Source organism: Schistocerca cancellata, chromosome 6, assembly GCF_023864275.1.
Source record: "Schistocerca cancellata isolate TAMUIC-IGC-003103 chromosome 6, iqSchCanc2.1, whole genome shotgun sequence".
NCBI classification, from domain to species: Eukaryota; Metazoa; Arthropoda; class Insecta; order Orthoptera; family Acrididae; genus Schistocerca; species Schistocerca cancellata.
The window spans coordinates 194,576,471-194,599,729 of NC_064631.1; the positions used below are offsets into that span (position 1 = coordinate 194,576,471).

Below are 23,259 nucleotides of genomic sequence, written 5' to 3' on the forward strand. Positions count from 1 at the left end.
AAATAATCTGTAAAAAGTTCAACTTCCTACCTCAAATACTTTGTGAGGAAAGATGTAATTTATAAGCGTTATTTTAACATTGCAAGTATAGGGCATTCCGGAGCCCCTTAAAAAAAACTCCTCCCGAACAGGCCATGAAGGCCCAACTGTACCGTCCGGCCGCCGTGTCATCCTCAGCCCACAGGCGTCACTGGATGCGGATGTGGGGGGGCACGTGGTCAGCACACCGCTCTCCCGGCCGTATGTCAGTTTCCGAGACCGGAGCCGCTACTTCTCAGTCAAGTAGCTCCTCAGTTTGCCGCACAAGGGCTGAGTGCACGCCGCTTGCCAACAGCGCTCGGCAGACCGGATGGTCACCCATCCAAGTGCTAGCCCAGCCCGCCAGCGCTTAACTTCGGTGATCTGACGGGGACCGGTGTTACCACTGCAGCAAGGCCATTGGCGCACTTTCACTTATCGTCCTTAATTATTTGTTGTATACAGGCCAGCCTGTGCTTTCCCCTTCAGTTTTTGACCTCTATGGCTCCCTCTACTACTACGGAAGTTATTCCATTATGCATTAACACATATTTCATCATCCTGTCTCTTCGTGTAGTGAGCCCTCTCCACACGCTCCTTTGCTCGCCTGTTCTTCCCTTCACTTAACTGTCAGCACCCTTCTGCAACACGTCACAAACGCCTTGATTTTGTCCTCTTCCCATTATTCCACAGTCCGTGATTAACTCTGCTTCAAAAGGAGAAATGAGAAATGCTATGGGTTTTGGAACAACATGAGTGAAGTCATTACACGTTGTTTTGCATTTAGGATGTCCTTTTTCATAAGATGCTGACCCTACTTTTCCTCAGTTCGTCAGTTAATATACTTAAGTAACCAATGTTTCAGAACTCTCTCGCAATTGCGTCTGCACAACGTAGTACTGAGGTGCGATTGAGTAAACTCCGCTGAGTTTTGGCAAAAGAAGCAAATTTGGACTTAGCAACAAGAGAAATGTGTAGCTTTTATTCAAAATACCCCACTCGTGAATCTTCTCTGACAGTTACAAATGGTTAATAAACCAGGCGAAAATAAATCGCTGCATTTTTGGCGGAATTCCTTTTAGATGCTAACCAAAGAAGAGGTGACAAATCTTTTTTAATGATCAAGTGTGGGCGTGGAGGGGCCCCGCTTAATACAAGCATTATAACTTAAACAGTCGCAACTGTTTATTCACAACCGATACAAAAGAGTTACACATTTGCACCTGTTACTGTCCTTCAAAGTAGTCTCTGGCGTTGTGTGGAACCCGTTGCCAGCGACGTGGAAGGCGCAGTATACCGTTAGCAGAACCTTTTCTGTTGATGGTGCGAATGCAGTGGTCTAAAGTTATGATGATTCTCGTGTACGACTGTGATGGTGTTACCCTAACACACTACGTTGATCCACAACAGACCGTCAGTGCACAGTATTACTGCTCGTTTTTGGAGCATCACCTGCGACCAGCTTTGTGAAAGAAGCGGCCACACTTTCTGCACAATCCGCCCATCATTTTGCACGACAATGTGCGGGCGCATACAGCGCAAGCTGTTGCTGTCGTTCGGTCGATGGGACTGGGAAGTACTATACCATCCGCCATACTCCCCGTACTTAAGTCCTTGCGACTTTTATTTGATTCCGAAGACGAAGGAACCAGAACTCTTGCATATATTCGACAGGCAGTAGACCGCTCCATTCGCACCATCAACAGAACAGGCTCTGCTAACGGTATACTACGCCTTCCACATCACTAGCAACAGGTTCTAACAATCTTACCACAACAAAGGCCAAAAATTAATTATGATTATAGTGTTGCTCACGCTGCTAAATATTGCATTTTCGGGCAAAAATAAAGTTATATTATGTGGCAGGTGTCATTAGAGCACAATTAATAAAGTCATTTCTTGAAATAATGGATAAACTAGGCACTCACCTTTTCTTGTTTCCCACACTGATCTCGTTGTGAACTCATGGCTCAATCGTCGAAAATCTAGGTGGTGATGATTCCAAGCTCGGATGTAAAAAGGCCTAGGTGTTATTCTGCGATATTCAAAAGTTTTATAGATGTGTTCCATAAACCATTCTTGAAGATTAAACTTTTGCGAGTTAGGGACAATGGTGATGTAAAAAAGTTATCAGCACTCCGAATTTAAGTGCACTTCTTTCTTATTACTTTTGTTGCAATATCACGTAACTCGTTCCAAAACATCACTTCAAAATATAAAACATACTTGAAAATATCTTCCTCACTGTTAAAGTTCACATTTCGTAAACTGACTACAATTTGCGTCTTTTTAACATGACGACCGAAGCTTGCCTCTCTAATAACCGCTTACGCGCCCAAAAATCAGAGTTACAAGAACGTGAAAGATAATAGTGACAAAAGAAAGAATACACATAAGACAAATATCATTGCTATATATACATATCGATGTATCGAAGTACCTCTACATTAATGAAATAAAATCTGAATGTTGTCACAGAAATATGTTAACTATTTTACAGAAACACAGTCGGATATTACTGGTATCGAGAGGTTGAGGTGAGGTGCCGTAACGGTTACGTAATTCAAGTAACATTACAAGGTTATATACAACGCTGGTGACTACTTTGAAGGGCAATAACAGGTGCAAACATATAACCCTTTTGTATCGGTTGTGAATAAATAGTTGCCACTATTTAAGTTCCAACCCTAATATTTACCAAAAACCTGTGTAGGTTTCAGTTTAGAATGGAATTTCCACTACAGCTCTCTGAGCCCCCCCCCCTCTTTCCCTCTCCCAGTGCTGCTCTCCCCACGCTTCCCCAGCCGACTGCGCATCTAGCGGCCGCAGCATTTTGCGCGCACTATACTACTGTTGTGTTCCATTCCCATTACATTCATAACTGGCGATATTTTGTCGATTCCCTCAACAAATGTTCAAATGGCTCTGAGCACTATGGGACTTAGCTGCTGTGGTCATCAGTCCCCTTAGAACTTAGAACTACTTAAACCTAACTAACCTAAGGACATCACACACATCCATGCCGTCCGCCGCTCGTGGTCTCGCGGTAGCGTTCTCGCTTCCCGAGCACGGGGTCCCGGGTTCGATTCCCGGCGGGGTCAGGGATTTTCACCTGCCTCGAGATGACTGGGTGTTTGTGTTGTCCTCATCATTTCATCATCATCCAGGAAAGTGGCGAAATTGGACTGAGCAAAAGGTTGCGACATTGTACGGGCGCTGATAACCACGCTGTTGAGCGCCCCACAAACCAAACATCATCATCATCATCACACATCCATGCCCGAGGCAGGATTCGAACCTGCGACCGTAGCGGTCGCGCGGTTCCACACTGTAGCGCCTAGAACCGCTCGGCGATTCCCTCTACAGTTCAAGCTCGGCAATGAAGGGATCGTTGGCCATCTTCGCCTTAATTACACTGGTATACTTGGTGTCTGGACGAGTACGGCACGGCAGTTGGCCTGCACCTGGGACGCACTGCTGCCACAGGCAGACGCGTATTCACAGAGTCCCCGGTGAGTGCGGTTGGCAGCTCTGCCGTGCTCCGGCGCTCCTGTGGGTACACGTGAGCGCTGACAGTGACGGAGCGTCGCTCAAATATTTGCGTCCCGTCGCGCCCTGTGCCTCTGTCCCTGTGGCTGTCTCCTGCTGCCTGCAGTACACCTGGGACGTGTACCGTACACTGCCTGCTGGGAATACCTCCTTACAGCCTTCCTATGAGCTCTCGCAGCACTTCCGAAATACGCGGAAGCGGTACGATTCCACGCAACGTCTCCCAAGAGAGCGCCACGTCTCTGTCACACGTTCGATTAGCTATCAGCTCATCTTGTCCTCAGAAGCACAAGTATCTCAAGTGAATGAGTTTTAGACTTCGGTCCTGAGGCGCCAGTACAATCGACGGATACGGATCAATAGTTAAGACACTTGTGTGACGTATCATTCTAGCTGCGACGGCGGGCCTGTTCCCTTGGCTATTGAGCGCTCGATAGCCAGTTTCCAGCACCCTTCGGATGATACTAAGATCATGGGCGCGTCTCTCCGCCTGTATTAATGTAAACTTGTATTGGAACAAGCATATTACTGAGTTTTCTAATAATTAAGTTCAGCTATTTGTGCTCTTCGTGTAATTACTAATCTCAGAACCTAACGTATCAGCCTTCTGACATACCCCGAAAAGCCAAATAAACTGGTAAACGTGCCTAATACCGTGTAGGGACCCCGCGAGGGTGCAGAACTGCTGCAACAGGACGTGGCATGGACTCGACTAATGTCTCAAGTAGTGCTGGAGGAAATTGACACCATGAATCCTGCAGGGCTGTCCATAAATACGAGCGGGTGTAGATCTCTTCTAACAGTACGTTGGAGGGCATCCCAGATATGCTCAGTAATGTTCATGTCTGGTGAGTTTGGTGATCAGCGGAAGAGTTTAAACTAAGAAGAGTGTTCCTGGAACCACTCTGTAGCAATTCTGGACGTGTGGGGTGTCGCATTGTCCTGCTGGAATTGGCCAAGTTCATCGGAATGCACTATGGACATGAATTGATGCAGGTGATAAGACAGGATGCTTACGTACGTGTCACCTGTCAGAATCGCATCTAAACGTACAAGGGGTCCCATATCACTCCAACTCCACACGTCTGAAATCATTACAGAGCCTCCATCAGCTTGAACATTATCCTGTTGACATGCAAGGTCCATGGATTCATGAGGTTATCTCTATAATCGTTTACGCCCATCCGCTCGATACAATTTGAAACATGACTCGTCCAACCAGGCAACATGTTTCCAGTCATCAACACTCCAATGGCGGTGTTGATGGGCCCAGACGAGGTGTAAAGCTTTGTGTCGCGCATTCAACATGAGTAAATGAGTGGACCTTCGGGTCCGAAAGCCCATATCGATGATGTTTCGTTTAATGGTTCGCACACTGACATATTTTGATGGCCCAGCACTGAAATCTGCATGGTTTTTTACGTCTTTCGGCGGGTTTAGTGACATCTCTGAACAGTCAAAGGGACTGTATCTTGATAGAATATCCCCAACGTCTGTCTTCAGGAGTTCTGGGAACCGGGGTGATGCAAAAAATTTTTTGATGTATCTTATACAATAGAGTTCTGAAGTTTTCCTCATCAGTTAGTAAACACGGTGCTACTAAGGTTTACAGAACCTTCATTTTTTCTGCTTGCTACCTGACTGGTTTTGAATTCTGTGTACTCTGCAGACCGATCTCGAACCTCGTTGAATTCGAATGTACTCCACAGAAACGCGATGGGACGCAATTTCGTTAAGTGTTTCTTGTTTGTGAGACTCGGCTTGTCGCTCAAACGTTGCTTTCGAGAGTCTTGTCGCAACCGGCTTGGCTTCCGTGACGGATTCGAGCGACAGGTGATAAATCTGGTACGTCCGCACCAGATAAGCCACGAGGCGGGACGCAGCGCGGTATCTGGCGCCAGAAAACACGGCGGACTGCACGGTGCCTCCATAAATCCGAGTCTCGCGCAGTACTGTTATACAGCACCGGTAGGTGCAAACAGCATTCCACGTTTCGCAGTCATCTGTGGGTCTGAGCTTTCTTGTGTTAATAGCAGAATACCTTTGTCCTTGTTCTTCTCCTCCAGCAGCTTATATCTCGAAACAAAACTTCTTGAATAAAACGTTCTCAGTTTTGAAGCCGCGTTAATTCGAATAAAATCCTCGAGCTTTCGATGACCATCTCCGCCATCGTCGTCAGTTCTCTGATTGCCGGGGCGGCTACGGTTTCTCGCTTATGTAGGGACGATGACATCATCAGCAGCCAATCAGATAGACCAAGCCGGCCGGAGTGGCCAAGCGGTTTTAGGCGCTACAGTCTGGAACCGCGCGACTGCTACGGTCGCAGGTTCGAATCCTGCCTCGGGCATGGATGTGTGTGATGTCCTTAGGTTGTTTAGGTTTAAGTAGTTCTAAGTTCTAGGGAACTGATGACCTCAGAAGTTAATTCCCATAGTGCTCAGAGCCATTTGAACCATGACCCCATCGCGGGTTGAAACCGGTTGGCGGCAAAATAAATAATGCGATTGTGACTGTCATTCTGAATAATTGTCTGTCAATCAATGCCAGGCCGAGCAGTTGCGTGCGTAAGTGCCTGAGGTGTACCAACGCGCTATCGACTTGCTCAACTTGTGAATCTGTTTCTCTTGAATAAATCATCCAGTTTCTCTGAAATTGTAATTATTTATTTGTGTGTACATGTATATCACATCCACCTATTTTCAACCCATTCGTGTAATTGTTTCGTACTGGGTCATTTCTCTTCTTCTTCTTCTTAGAGTGTATACAATTATTATTATAGTTTAACTGTTTGTCTTTACATTCATATTTCCTTTAAGCATCGTGAAAGCAGAGCGCTTGTTAATCAAGCCAACAATTCGAATTGTATTTACTCTTGCACTGGTCGACGAAAAAACGTATGCTTGTTTACCGTGTGCTGTAAGGGAAGGAGTAGAAGAAAGGGTTACGATAAAATAGGGGATTCGTAGTAGGAATGAGGGAGCAGGAAGACTAACTGAGTTTTGCAGTAAATTTAAGCTAGTAATGGCGAATACTCTGTTCAAAAACCACGAAAGGAAGAGATATACGTAGAAAAGGCCGGGAGATATCTGAAGATTTCAGTCAGATTGCAATATGGTCAGGCAGACACTCCGAAATCAGATACCGGATTGTAAAGCGTGCCCAGGAGGAGATATAGACTCAGATCACAGTTTAGATGTGATTAGCAGAAGGCTGAAGTTTGTGGGAATAGTAAGGAAGAATCAATGCGCAAAGAAGTGGGATACGGAAGTACTAAGGAATAACTGTGAGTGAACAAGAAAAGAGGAGAATCGAAGCATTTGAGGTGTGGTGCTACGGATGAATGTTGAGAATTAAATGGACAGATAAGGTAAGGAATGAGGAGGTTCTTCGGAGAATCGGCGAGGAAAGGAATACATGGAAAAACTGACAAGAAGAAGGAACGGCGTGGTAGAACATCTGTTAAGACATCACGGAATTACCTCCATGGTACCAGATGGAGCTGCAGAGGGTAAAAACTGTAAAGGAAAACAGAGATTGGAATACATCCAGCAATTAATTGAGGACGTAGGTTGCAAGAGCTACTCTGAGATGACGAGGTTGGCACAGGACAGGAATTCGCGGCGTGCCGCATCAAACCAGTCCCAAGACCGATGACTTCAAAAAACAAAAAAAGTAAATGTTATTTTACGACCAAGACTTCCTAATCTCAAAGCGCTCACTTTAGGAACCTTCACTAGCCTACTGCTTGAATAATTTTCACCCTGATGGCTTGAGACTACTTTTACTGTTTTCCCACCGTCTCATGTTACACATTTTCTCCTTAAATAACTAAGAACCAAGAGATAATGTCAACTATTTCTATTCGTTACACCACTGGCCGTCACCACATGTGACGTCTTCATCGCGGTTCGAATAGTTGATTGTGTTATTTGCGTATGCCTTTCAGAGGGACTTTGAGGGAGACATGAAAGGGATCAAGAAAGCAAATGCCTTTCTACCATTCCGGTCCCGCTCCTAATCACAGCGAATTCTCTTATATTCTTTATTATAATTAAGATAAGGGACTTCATCTGTCATTTGGTCAGCGCCATCCAGTATTTTCAATAAAAGATCATAAATCAAAGTGACTGAAGGATTAGCATGGTCTCACGATAAGGCGGATTGAGTAACTTATTTGAATTCATGCAGACAACGACACGCTTTTGTTTCACTGGCTCAGACACAAAGCAGAATTGAATTTTATCTATAGAAATACCTCTGACTTCTCGTTAATCTTGATGATGTCATACTCTGGTATTGACTATAGATGTTATAAAACTATTGGATTGATTTATAAACTCTGGAAAAAATATTTGTGAAACATATTAAACGTACTTCCGAATATGTGGCGTCACCATGTAATTATTTTGAGAAGTAGTTAGCTACACACAGCACGAGATCAGTTTCACATTAGAAAAAATACAACTGCCAGAGGAAAGATAAAGAAGAAAGCTTGGCGGTACTTTCTGATTCAGAAAAATATCTCGACAAGTTGACGTGCGAGTAATCTAAGATAGTTATACAAATCTGGAAAAGGCAGCGGTTGTACCATGTGAAGAAAGGCAAGTTCGTGTGGAAAACTTCTTGCTACTATTCTATTATTAATATGTAGGAGAAGGAGATATAGTTGTGGAATGGAAAATAAAGTTGTAAGGATTCGTCTTCAGGACAAGTACGATCATGTTTCAGTTATGCTACATATTTCTTAATTTTTGAACATGGATGCCCACAATCCTTGTTGGTCTTTACCAACTGTAGTTCATGATGAACTGTTAAAAAATTGAAAACATTGTGACAGCACTGTATTGCAGTGTCCTACCAACTAAAGCTAAACACGCAATACTCGATTACTTTGAATGACAGTACAACGAAAGCCGAGAACATCTGTACTGCGCAGGCCAGGGTTTCCCAAACTGTCTTTCGGGGAACACTGATGTTCTTCAGGTAGCGAATAATTGCTCCGCGAAAAACTGTTAATAACATGGTGGCATTTCGACACTTTGAGGATACTAATTATTTTGAAAAAATTTTCTTGTAATATTTGCGTTATTAGTTATGATTTAAAATTGAAGTAATCACTGGATAAAACAAGTTATTGTCATTTTTAAAATTTTGTTAACGTTCAAAATAAACAAGGAGTTACGTCAAAGTATCAGATTTATCAAAGTGTCCCGTCAGAGGAAAAGTTTGGGAAGCCTTAGCATAAGCCTGCCGCATTGCTTATGGCAAAGGCCACTCCGTGTACCACCGTATAGCTCTTTCCCTCTCCCTCCCCTTTCCCGCTTGACGGATGTTAATTTTAACGACGTATCACATCGTCGAAGCTATGTTGAGTGAATTAGTACGTTTATTGCCTCATTTTGGGAACTGCCTCTCGGTGTGTTGTGAGTAATCCTCTTCGTGAACCGCAGTGACTTTTATGTAGCTTCTGTCACTGTTGTTTGTTGAGTTGTCTAAACAAACACATGTCAATTTGTATAGGTCTTCTTCGAACATTTTCTCTGTTTTCGATTCCGAAGGATCCGAACTCGACGAAAAAAAACCTCAAAAATTGTCTAATTGCTAACTGACCAGTGCCGTGCTTAATTTCATGAAATTAATCAAAAAAATAACATCACCCTTCCTCAAAGCTAGATACACCGATGCTCCAGAATGATATGACCACCTGTTTACTGTTTAATAACGTGTTAGTCCACCCTTCGTACGCAAGACAGCAACAATTTAGAGTGTCACGGAATCTACAAGTCTTGGTAGGTTTCCGGAGGTGTGTGGTATCAGATGTCTACGCACACGTCACGCAACTCTCGTAAATTACGACCCGGTAGTGGCGTGCAGGTAATAACACAGTCCAGTATACCTGTACATATATAAACGACGCACGACGAAGGAATTATCCTAATGGGGCAAAAATTGGTAGATTTGATGTACAAGCAGAGAAAAAGAAATAATTACAATTTCAGATAAATTCGATGATTTATTCAAGAGAACAACCTTGACAAATTGAGCAAGTCGATAATGCGTTGATCCATCTTTTGCCCTGATGCAAGCAGTTATTCGGCTCCACAAAATGCTCCAAACGTTCTCAACTGAGACGCCGGTGACCTTTCTGGCCAAGGTAGGGTATAGTAAGCACGAAGACAAGCAGTAGAAACTCTCGCCGTGTTGGGGCTGGCATTATCTTGCTGAAGTATAAGCCCAAAATGCCTTGTGATGAAGGGCAACAAAACGAGGCGTGGAACTTCGTTGACGTACCTCGGTGCTGTAGGGGTACCGCGAGTGATAACCAAAGGTGTCCTGCTTTGAAAAGAAATAGCAGCTCAGACCATTACTTCTGGCTGTTGGGCTGTACCGCGGACGACAGTCGGGTTGGTACTTCATCGCTGTCTGCGGTGTCTCCAGACAAGTATTTCGCCTGTGATCTCATTGACTGGAGTACACTTGTCTTCAGTGATGAGACAGCTTACTTTCTTGTATTCATATTTGATCATTTAAGCACCTTTTGAGAACTAATTTTATTATTTATTCGATGTTATCCTGTATCTGTTTTATTCGAGACTATGTACATCTTTCATTAGACAAGTGTCTATAAAGCTTCCCCGACCTGTAATTGTACACGGTGGGCAAACTACGACGGTTATTCGTTTTCTAAGGTCCGATCGGTCGTGAAATAGAATCCATAGTGAAAATCGGATGAAATTTTGTACACATGTGCCGATCGCGTCATGTCGCTATTTTCAGTTCTGAGGGCACAGTGAGCTACTAAAGATGCCTAGAAAACAGTGTCTGCTGCCAAGTACGAGTGCCTGCTGCGAGTTTTCGCCTGATTTCATGCAACCCACATAGCGTAACTGTCATATACACTCCTGGAAATGGAAAAAGAACACATTGACACCGGTGTGTCAGACCCACCATACTTGCTCCGGACACTGCGAGAGGGTTGTACAAGCAATGATCACACGCACGGCACAGCGGACACACCAGGAACCGCGGTGTTGGCCGTCGAATGGCGCTAGCTGCGCAGCATTTGTGCACCGCCGCCGTCAGTGTCAGCCAGTTTGCCGTGGCACACGGAGCTCCATCGCAGTCTTTAACACTGGTAGCATGCCGCGACAGCGTGGACGTGAACCGTATGTGCAGTTGACGGACTTTGAGCGAGGGCGTATAGTGGGCATGCGGGAGGCCGGGTGGACGTACCGCCGAATTGCTCAACACGTGGGGCGTGAGGCCTCCACAGTACATCGATGTTGTCGCCAGTGGTCGGCGGAAGGTGCACGTGCCCGTCGACCTGGGACCGGACCGCAGCGACGCACGGATGCACGCCAAGACCGTAGGATCCTACGCAGTGCCGTAGGGGACCGCACCGCCACTTCCCAGCAAATTAGGGACACTGTTGCTCCTGGGGTATCGGCGAGGACCATTCGCAACCGTCTCCATAAAGCTGGGCTACGGTCCCGCACACCGTTAGGCCGTCTTCCGCTCACGCCCCAACATCGTGCAGCCCGCCTCCAGTGGTGTCGCGACAGGCGTGAATGGAGGGACGAATGGAGACGTGTCGTCTTCAGCGATGAGAGTCGCTTCTGCCTTGGTGCCAATGATGGTCGTATGCGTGTTTGGCGCCGTGAAGGTGAGCGCCACAATCAGGACTGCATACGACCGAGGCACACAGGGCCAACACCCGGCATCACGGTGTGGGGAGCGATCTCCTACACGGGCCGTACACCACTGGTGATCGTCGAGGGGACACTGAATAGTGCACGGTACATCCAAACCGTCATCGAACCCATCGTTCTACCATTCCTAGACCGGCAAGGGAACTTGCTGTTCCAACAGGACAATGCACGTCCGCATGTATCCCGTGCCACCCAACGTGCTCTAGAAGGTGTAAGTCAACTACCCTGGCCAGCAAGATCTCAGGATCTGTCCCCCATTGAGCATGTTTGGGACTGGATGAAGCGTCGTCTCACGCGGTCTGCGCGTCCAGCACGAACGCTGGTCCAACTGAGGCGCCAGGTGGAAATGGCATGGCAAGCCGTTCCACAGGACTACATCCAGCATCTCTACGATCGTCTCCATGGGAGAATAGCAGCCTGCATTGCTGCGAAAGGTGGATATACACTATACTAGTGCCGACCTTGTGCATGCTCTGTTGCCTGTGTCTATGTGCCTGTGGTTCTGTCAGTGTGATCATGTGATGTATCTGACCTCAGGAATGTGTCAATAAAGTTTCCCCTTCCTGAGACAATGAATTCACGGTGTTCTTATTTCAATTTCCAGGAGTGTATTTCCTTCCACCTGACAATTGTCGCCGCACACTGCTGGGGCAATGATGAGGCTCTGAAGAGTTTTCGCAGGGAAGTGTTTGATCATCCACCATGAAGTCTGAATTTGACTCCTTCTGAGTTTAATCCCTGCTCACATCAACCTCTGGCTAGAAAGACAGCCTTTTGGCACAGACAGAGTGTCGCAGACCAGCGTAGAGAAGTGGCGGAAAGCACAGGCGGCTGCCTTCTAAGACGAGTGTATTGGAATGTAGGTAGAAAGAGTTGCGACAAATGTCTACGTCGAAGCGGAGACTATGTAGAGAAGTGGCTGGAAGTTTTGTTGCAGAAAAAAACAATTTTTCATTTACACTGTGGTTTTGATATCGCTACCGATCGTACCTTAGTAAACGAATAGCCGTTGTTAAATTGGCTAGAAAAATATTTCATGCACCTTAAGACAGATAACCCAACTAGCACCTAATATGAATTATGTAAGTTAGGCTGCCTGTCATAAGGTGCTTGGGACATGTTTCACACCAGTTTTATTATGCTCATCCAGTACATAAAAGGCGTAAAAAACGGCGTATGTGAAGTTTAGAGTGTTGGGAGAGAGAAAAAGAATTTTTTTTATATGCCGTAAGTGTCATAGGTCCACCGTTTCCCCACTGACGTGTCCGTGAAGGTTTTCACGCTAGTTGTGTTCAGAGACAGTGCTCAATACGCGTGTGATTAATGCCGTTGTAGAGATGCTGTTGAAAATGCCATCCATTTACATTAATGGACAACTGGCATCTGCGTGTGATGATTGTATGACACGCTCAAAGCAACCAAAACCTTTCACGAGTAACGGCTGGAGAAACTTCAGCCAACAAGCAACCAGCCCTTTTGGAGTGTGTCTGTACCTTCTACACCAAATGCTTCATCCCCACCACAAAAATAAATCCACAGGAGGTCAGCAACCTCTCTAAAATTATATTCATCGAACGTCAGCCAGAACGCTGCCACAGAAAAACACTACTGTCATGGACCACCAGCAGGGTAACGGTGCACCTGTTACGTTTTCGTCACATAAAATGTGTTTCTTTCCATCTTGTAGCAACACTCTACAAGTTTTATGGTTTCTTTTACACCCTATACAGTGATGATCATTCAAATGTCACTGAGGTGATCACAGTGCTGACCTGAAGTTATCAGACACATTAGCTCCTTTATACTAATGTTCAGAGAAAACAGAACACTTTAAACGACTAGACATAGAAAATTTATATCAGCATGTGTCTGTTGCCTAGTAGGCACCAGGTCCACAGTGGGCCTTGATAACTGTTCCATGTGTGATGGCATCGACGAGTATACTGCACAAGTGGCGTCCACTGATATAACCACTCATGCTTGTTCCAAAGTCCATAAGTGGTGGTTGGCATTGGGTCATAGCGCGGCTCCTGTAGTTTCACCATACACTGGACGTTTTCAACTGCCGACAAGTCTGGTGATCTGGCGCGCCAAAGGCAAAAGGCTGGTACCTTGTGACACCAGGTAGGCACATGTTGGTGCAGTAACACGTGGTCGTGCATTGTCTTGCTGAAAAATGGCGCCTGGGGTGTTGTGTAGAAAGTGTATGGCTAAGGTCGCAGGACGTCATTCACGTGGGTCATACTGATGATGAGTCCTGCACACACACACACACACACACACACACCAACTGTGATTTATGGTTGTACCGCCGGCCGGGGTGGCCGAGCGGTTCTAGGCGCTACAGTGTGGAACCGCGCGACCGTTACGGTCGCAGGTTCGAATCCTGCCTCGGGCATGGATGTGTGTGATGTCCTTAGGTTAGTTAGGTTTAAGTAGTTCTAAGTTCTAGGGGACTGATGACCTCAGAAGTTAAGTCCCATAGTGCTCAGAGCCACACGGTTGTACCCAAAGCATCCCACACCATAAGGCCTTGAGTTGAAGCTGTATGTTTTGTGCGAATGCAGTCGCTGTGATGTAGCTCCCCTTGTATAGGTGAACAAAAATGCGGCTATCATTTTCAAAGAAACGGAACCCGGATTCGTCCGGAAACTCTATCTGATGCCATTCCTGTCCTCAGTGACATCGTTCCATGCACCATTGCCACCCAACATGTTTCTGCACGTTCGTCTAAGATAGGCGGAGAAGTAAACGACGCGAACGTAATCCGTGCCGTGATAAAAGGTGACACACTGTCGCCCCTCATAGTGTACGATGTGTTACACGGTTCCACTGTTGCTCATGTTCTACGGCCTTCAAAAATGGTTCAAATGGCTCTGAGCACTATGGGACGCAACAGCTTAGGTCATAAGTCCCCTAGAACTTAGAACTACTTAAACCTAACTAACCTAAGGACATCACACACACCCATGCCCGAGGCAGGATTCGAACCTGCGACCGTAGCAGTCCCGCGGTTCCGGACTGCAGCGCCAGAACCGCACGGCCACCGCGGCCGGCTCTACGGCCTTCCGTAAACCATTCTGCACACACTTTTTGCTCTGCCGAAACATTTCGTCCTACACAAGCAGCAGTTTCCCAGATGGATGCATCACATTCTCTTATGCCAATAACGAGCCCTCTTTCAAACTCAATGATTTGACGGTACGGATGGCGCATGCGTCTGCGAGGCATCTTGCACGTCTGCTCAAGTAGCGACGACGAGAGTCCCAGGCACATATTTATCGATAGGCGGTGTTGCCTCGCGATATCGATGTTGACCATGAACCTGCTGGTCGACATAGTTCAAAAGCTAATCATTTCTGCAGAACATACTAATGTGCATGTGCTGCGGATGTGAACGTACTATGTCTAATCGTTCAAGGTGTCCGGTTTTTTCTTAACATGAGTGTAATTGAACTTACGTGCCGACCGAAGATGCTTGGGCACAGGCAGAAGTTTTAAAAAAATGACTGCAATAAACCTTCACCAACTTCCGAGCCAAAAGTGTATTTTTTTTTCACTTAACAAGAGGAGACTGAGGTAAAAACACGATGTAAAAACACGGTCAAACTCTTTTTTCACCTTTCTAAAACTAACATACTGTCTTGGAGAAAATCAGAACAACATGTTGTAAAACTGGTTTTATTGTCAGTCTAGATCGCTTTAATTTTCTTTTTATTAAAAGATCAGTTTCGGTTTACCTGAACAACCCTACAAACCGATTGTATTGGCTATATAACCCGTGCCTCTTACCGGCAAAACTTAGTGCTGTAATAGGGGGCACATTGCATTTTCCTGGAACAGAATGGATTTTGCCAAGTTTGTTTTTTGTTCGCTGCAGACGTTTCGTTGGGAAGCCCGTTCACATCGTCCATACAGTTTCCATTTCTCTTCAATTTATTTTCATGTTTTTAGAGCCATGAAGGAAAACATTCGTGGCCGTCGATTTGCTTCAGACGTAGAGGTGGACGACTGGGTACAACCATGGTACCGTAGACAACCGCAACTGGTTTTTTCCATCAAAGTATCGACCGTCTTGTCTCAGAGTAGGATAAATGTATTAAACGTTATGGGGATTACTTTTGAAGTAATGAACAGTTTGTTTACTTTTTCCAACAGTCACGTTTTCATTTGATTGCTCGTTACACCTCATCCGTCCTGGATGCAGATATTGTAATTTGGGTTAGCTATCTAAAAGTGCTTGAAATATTTTCCGGACGGATTTTATTTCGCTTAACCTGTCTTGTTGTTGATGTGGTCTTCAGTCCAGAGACTGGTTTGATGCAGCTCTCCATGCTACTCTATCCTGTGCAAGCATCTTCATCTCCCAATACCTACTGCAACCTACATTCTTCTGAATCTGTTTAGTGTATTCATCTCTTGGTCTCCCTCTACGATTTTTACCCTCCACACTGCCCTCCAATGCTAAATTTGTGATCCCTTGATGCCTCAAAACATGTCCTACCAACCGATCCCTTCTTCTAGTCAAGTTGTGCCACAAACTTCTCTTCTCCCCAATTCTATTCAGTACCTCCTCATTAGTTATCTACCCATCTAATCTTCAGCATCCTTCTGTAGCACCACATTTCGAAAGCTTCTATTCTCTTCTTGCCTAAACTATTTATCGTCCACGTTTCACTCCCATACATGGCTACACTCCACACAAATACTTTCAGTAACCACTTCCTGACATTTAAATCTATACTCGATGTTAACAAATTTCTCTTCTTCAGAAACACTTTTCTTGCCATTGCCAGTCTACATTTTATATCCTCTCTACTTCGACCATCATCAGTTACTTTGCCCTCCAAATAGCGAAACTCATTTACAACTTTAAGCGTCTCATTTCCTATTCTAATTCCCGCAGCACCACCCGATTTAATTCGACTACATTCCATTATCCTCCTTTTGCTTTTGTTGATGTTCATCTTATATCCTCCTTTGAAGACACTGTCCATTCCGTTCAGCTGCTCTTCCAGGTCCTTTGCTGTCTCTGACAGAATTGCAATCTCATCGGCGAACCTCAAAGTTTTTATTTCTTCTCTATGGATTTTAACTCCTACTCCAGTTTTTTTCTTTTGTTTCCTTTACTGCTTGCTCAATATACAGATTGAATGACATCGGGGATAGGCTACAACCTTGTCTCACTCTCTTCCCAACCACTGCTTCTCTTTCATACCCCGCAACTCTTACAACTCCCATCTGGTTTCTGTAGAAATTGTAAATAGCCTTTCGCTCCCTGTATTTTGCCCTTGCCACCTTTGGAATTTGAAAGAGAGTATTCCAATCAACATTATCAAAAGCTTTCTCTTAAGTCTACAAATGCTAGAAACGTAGACTTGCCTTTCCCTATTTATTATCTTAGATAAATCGTAGGGTCAGTATTGCCTTAACGTGTCTTAGGAAGCTAAATTTTATATGAATCGCAGGTCACCGAGGTTGCTGAAGAAGTAAAAGGAGTGTATCGTGTACGGAAATCGAACAAGGGGCCTTTTATTTGGTCGCAGACTCGGACATGATAGAACTATTTGTGAAATATGGTGTTAATAGTCCCAACGATCGAGCTAATGAGTACTCCTCTATTAAGGGTAGATAATCACACAGGGAATTATGTTATCGAACTTGGGGATCACAGGAGAATTATTAAGTAAACAGCACCCCTTGACAGCAGCGGGCCTCGTAAGTGGCCAATTACCGCTAAAGCAGAAAGAAAATGAATCTTCATGGGGCGCTGTCACGGACGGACTCGGAGCGAAAATGAGGCGTGACGCGCTTTATCGGGTGTCATACGGCGATGATGCGGGTGGTAGAAGGGGGCGGGCCCTGGAGGGTGGGGGTGGGGGGGGAGGGGTGCGCCGGACTCGCAATTACTGCCTGCGGAGGCGCGCCGCTGCCGCTGCCGTCAAAGCAGCGAGGACGCCGGCGCCGTTGCCATGGTAACGCAGTTAGCGCTCCGCGACGCCGCCTCATCAGCGGCCGTGTCGCCGCGTTTTAGCCGCCATTACTCTTTGAGGACGGCGGGCGTCGCCGCGGGGGACGCGCGCCCGAGCAAGTGTTCGCGGAATAGCTGATGGCGCAGAGCCGTCGCTTGCGGCTCCGCGTTTCATCAGACGCCGTTCTTTCGCAAATTGTGACAAAGGCCAGATGGGGCCCGCTTGCGGCAAAAGTTGACAGAGTGCAATTATCGGGTCCCGAGCGATACACTGGCGAACGGTTCTTCTCCCACTTACTGCGTGGCGAACCAAGAATTCGCCTTTGTCCAGTATTAATACCTACTGTGAAAAGATATAAAGACGCGAAGTATATTTCGTTATCTTTTAGCTCATCTGAGCTGGTCTACCACCCGTTTTAGGTTGAGGCGTGTTCTTACCGGATGTTACCCAGCAGACGGCACAACACTTACAGTCTAGAATTAGAAATTGCTACATTCTATACATTTTTAACACGATAAACAGGTGTCCCACAGCAAGCAGCAAAGCGGATTGGGGCCAGGAATCTCATTCAAACGTCCGTGCAAAGCGCGTGGCGACAGTGGTAAATTCGAGGAGAAGTAGGAAGGCTCTTAAAGGACAAAGGTAGTAGGAAAGGAAGTTTGACGCCGATGGTAATCCTCCGTATGAGCGCCAGTCTCTCTGACGTCGTGTTCATGTTCTATTCGCAAAAAGTACGCTCTCGGAATTTTAATGACAACGTAATGCACATCTCTTCCCTTGAAGCGTTTGCCACTAGAACTGGATGAACAAATCCATGACGCTTTCGCGATTTCTGGACTAAACTATGACGAAATGGGCTGTTTTTCTTTTCATGATTTTTATTCCCTTTATCAGTCCTGTTCTGTATGGGTCACAGACTATCGAGCAACATGCGGGTATTGATCGAACAACCGTTATTTTGCAAGATAGCTACTTTGCGGGTGGGCAATACGTGTAGCATCTGCCTCACTGACGATTACTTTTGCAGAGTCGTTCCACTTTAAATCGTTCCGTACGCTCACTCCCAAATACTTGGTGGACGCGACTGCTTCCAACGCTTCTTCGACAATCGTATATAGTAAGAGGGCTTTCTGCCTATTCATGCTCAATACATTAAATTTGTTTATACTGATGTTCAACTTGCAATCCCTACACCAAACATCTATCCACTGCGTGTCTTGTTGCATTACGAGTTTCTGGCGTGGAATCTTCTGCATATAAAACATCACCACCGGCAAACAGCATATAAAACCTTCGACATTATTCACTACGTTTTTTATACGTGCTCTGTACAGTAAAAGTTCTACAACACATCATTCAAATAATTCATCGCAGCTGCAGACCCTGTTTGAAGTTTTTTTAAATTCTGATGGTTTCTCTATTTTCAGAAGGGCTGTTCTATTTGCTGACAACTCTCAAATATACTCATAGCAAGGGTTGTCCCGAGCCTCTACTCGATGATGATGGCTGGAGAGTGATCTATGATTAAATATCATGCGAATTATGAAACTTATAAAACTTTTATTTCTCTTATCACCAAAAGGGATAGGGGTATTAGTTAACCCAGAGTTGTCGTTGTGAGACTGGGTACCGTAACTCCTAAATCCACTAAAAATAAACGAAAAAATATCTATTCAAAAAAGCAGATAAAATTTGGCTTGATGCCTTCCTGAGAGACAATCTTCACTCCTTCCAAATTAACAATGTAAGTAGACCAGATGGGGCTTGAATTCAAAGAAACACTGTCCATAGCAATTGAGAAACTTATACCAAATAAATTAACAAAGGACGGAGCTCTTTCCTCATGTAACACAAAACAGGTCAGAACACTACTGCAGAAAGAACTAGAAAAGCACGCCAAATTAAAACGAACGAAGTATCCCCAAGATTGGTCATCTTTTACAGAAGCGCGAAATTTAGCGTGGTCTTCAATGTTCGTAATAATTTCCACGACGGAACTTTGTCTCGAAACTTGGCAGGAATTACAAAGAGGTTCTGGTCGTATGTAAAGTATGTCTTGCAAGACAGAATCAATGTCTTCTCTGCGTGATGGCAATGGAAACACTATCGACGCCAGTCCAGCTAAAGCAGACTTACTAAACACAACCTTCCGAAATTCCTTCACCAAAGAAAACGAAGTAAATATTCCAGAGTCTGAATCAAGAACAGCTGCCAACACAAGTTACTTAAACGTAGTGAAGATAACAAGCCTTCCGGTCCAGATCGTGTGCCAATTCCGGTCCAGATTGTATACCAGTTACGTTCCTTTCAGAGTACGCTGATGCAATAGCTCGCTTGACGACGGATCCGTACCCAAAGACTGGAAAATTCAAGAGGTCAGACCAATATTCAAGAAAGGTAATGAGAGTAATCCACAGGCCCATATCATTAACGTCGATATGCAGCAAGATTCTGGAACATATATTGTGTTTGAACATAATGAATTATCTCGAAGAGAATAACCTATTGACACACAGGTAACACGGATTTGGAAAACACCATTCTTGTGAAACAGAAATAGCTCTTTATTCGCTCGAAGTGTTGAGTGTTATCGACAAGAAACTTCAAATTGATTCCGTATTTCTAGATTTTCAAAAGGCTTTTGACAGCGTACCACACAAGTGGTTTGTAGTGAAATTGCCTGCTCATGGAATAGCGTCTCAGTTACCCGAATGAATTCGTGATTTCCTGCTAAGAAAGGTCACAAATGTAGTAACTGAAGGAAAGTCATGGAGTCAAACTAAAGGTGTTTCTGGCGTTCCCAAGGTAAAGTTGTAGGCACTCTGAAGTTCCTTATCTATGTAAAAGACTTAGGCGGCAATCTCAGCAGCCACCTTAGGTCGTTTTCTGACGTTTATCGTCTACTAAATTCATTAGAACATCAAAACAAATTGCAAAATGATTTAGAAAAGATATCTGTATGGTGCGAAAATCGGCAATTGATTCTCAGTAATTAAAAGTGTGAGGTCATCCACATGAATGCTAAAAGAAATCCGTTAAACTTCGGTCACACGATAAATCAGTGAAATCTAAGTGCCGTAAATTCAACTAAATACCTAGGAATTACAATTATGAACGATTTAAACTGGAGAGAACACATACAACATGTTGTGGGGGGGAGTCCAACGAAAGGCTGCCTTTTATTGGCAGAACACTTGCATTATGCTTGTCCGATCTCTTTTGGAGTACTGCTGAGCGGTGTGGGACCCTTACCTGATAGGATTAACGGAGCACAACGAGAAAGTTCAAAGAAAGGTAGCACATTTTGTATTATCGGGTAATAGGGGAGAGAGTGTCACAGACGTGATACAGGATTTGGGGCAGACATAATTAAAACAAAGGAATTTCTCGTTGCAGCGGGATGTTGTCGAGAAATTTCAGTCACCAACTTTCTCCTCCGAATGTAAAAATATATTGTTGACGCTGAGCTGCGTAGTGATATATGATCATCATAATAAAATATGAAAATCAGAGCTCGCGCGAAAGATATGAGTTCGTTTTTTCCGTGCGCTATTCGATGACCCTCTGCCAGGCACTCAAGTGTCATTAACAGAGTAGCCATATACACTCCTGGAAATTGAAATAAGAACACCTTGAATTCATTGTCCCAGGAAGGGGAAACTTTATTGACACATTCCTGGGGTCAGATACATCACATGATCACACTGACAGAACCACAGGCACATAGACACAGGCAACAGAGCATGCACAATGTCGGCACTAGTACAGTGTATATCCACCTTTCGCAGCAATGCAGGCTGCTATTCTCCCATGGAGACGATCGTAGAGATGCTGGATGTAGTCATGTGGAACGGCTTGCCATGCCATTTCCACCTGGCGCCTCAGTTGGACCAGCGTTCGTGCTGGACGTGCAGACAGCGTGAGACGACGCTTCATCCAGTCCCAAACATGCTCAATGGGGGACAGATCCGGAGATCTTGCTGGCCATGGTAGTTGACTTACACCTTCTAGAGCACGTTGGGTGGCACGGGATACATGCGGACGTGCATTGTCCTGTTGGAACAGCAAGTTCCCTTGCCGGTCTAGGAATGGCAGAACGATGGGTTCGATGACGGTTTGGATGTACCGTGCACTATTCAGTGTCCCCTCGACGATCACCAGTGGTGTACGGCCAGTGTAGGAGATCGCTCCCCACACCATGATGCCGGGTGTTGGCCCTGTGTGCCTCGGTCGTATGCAGTCCTGATTGTGGCGCTCACCTGCACGGCGCCAAACACGCATACGACCATCATTGGCACCAAGGCAGAAGCGACTCTCATCGCTGAAGACGACACGTCTCCATTCGTCCCTCCATTCACGCCTGTCGCGACACCACTGGAGGTGGGCTGCACGATGTTGGGGTGTGAGCGGAAGACGGCCTAATGGTGTGCGGGACCGTAGCCCAGCTTCATGGAGACGGTTGCGAATGGTCCTCGCCGATACCCCAGGAGCAACAGTGTCCCTAATTTGCTGGGAAGTGGCGGTGCGGTCCCCTACGGCACTGCGTAGGATCCTACGGTCTTGGCGTGCATCCGTGCGTCGCTGCGGTCCGGTCCCAGGTCGACGGGCACGTGCACCTTCCGCCGACCACTGGCGACAACATCGATGTACTGTGGAGACCTCACGCCCCACGTGTTGAGCAATTCGGCGGTACGTCCACCCGGCCTCCCGCATGCCCACTATACGCCCTCGCTCAAAGTCCGTCAACTGCACATACGGTTCACGCCCACGCTGTCGCGGCATGCTACCAGTGTTAAAGACTGCGATGGAGCTCCGTATGCCACGGCAAACTGGCTGACACTGACGGCGGCGGTGCACAAATGCTGCGCAGCTAGCGCCATTCGACGGCCAACACCGCGGTTCCTGGTGTGTCCGCTGTGCCGTGCGTGTGATCATTGCTTGTACAGCCCTCTCGCAGTGTCCGGAGGAAGTATGGTGGGTCTGACACACCGGTGTCAATGTGTTCTTTTTTCCATTTCCAGGAGTGTAGATGTAGATGTAGATATTAATTGCGTATACTCAGGGTTTCAAGGGAGTTTTTGGCTATATCCGTATGCCACGTATCGGTGATTGATATTCTTCTTCTTATTGGCATCTTGCTCTTCTATACATGATGATTCATAAGCTAGCGCACAAATTGAAGGAGCTGATAGAAGAGTCGAAATACAACGAAATTAAATTACTCTTTCTGACGTAATGTTGAGTTAGTGTAACCTCTGGAATTTCGGGAGCAAGGACAAACAATGCACAGCGTCAAAGATGATGTACTGTTCACTCAACAAAGTCATTACATTACATAGGGTGTTCAAAATGGGGAGCACGACAAGCAGAAAGGGCATAACATCTTCTTAGAAAATTCTGACGCATCACACGAACCTCATCAGATGCTGGTGAGAAACGTTTCTTAGATGGAAACTAGTGTCACATGCGTGAGGGTTTTATATAAAAAATAAAATCAAATAAAAAATGAATAGGTGTGAGGTACGTTGTAGCTATGCAGCTGGACCTCAAATTCCGATCCAGCTCCTTGGATATGTGGCACTGCGTACGTCACGAACTTGCACAGGTATGTGACCAGGTGCTTCGTCTAGTTCAGGGCTTAACAACTGGCCGGTTTTGAGCGCGAGTCCTCGCGTCTGCTCAGGCACGTGCTCGCGAGCAGGTGCAAGGTCGCGGAGTAGGAAGGGAGGGGAGGGAGGGGAAATGCGCGCGCACGTTTGAATGTGATCTCGCGTTCTTAGCAGATTTAACTAGACATCTGAATGCTTTGAACATTTTACTACAAGGTAAAGATCTGCTAATTACTCATTTCATAGATCGAATGCGAGCTTTTAAAATGAAATTGGCCCTTTGGGTGAGTCAGCTGGAAACAGGAAACCTAGCTCATTTTCTTAAATTATCACGCATGCAAGATGTTCACAAAGACTGTGAACGTTATTCACATAGTTTAGTTGATCAGCGCTTTCAAGATC

The 23,259-nt window shown here is 45.6% G+C and overlaps 1 pseudogene; it reads right to left on the reverse strand.

Annotated features, from left to right (window-relative positions):
• Positions 1-325: 325 nt before the first annotated feature.
• Positions 326-443, reverse strand: LOC126089804 (5S ribosomal RNA; annotated as a pseudogene).
• Between the last annotated feature and the right edge of the window lie 22,816 nt (positions 444-23,259).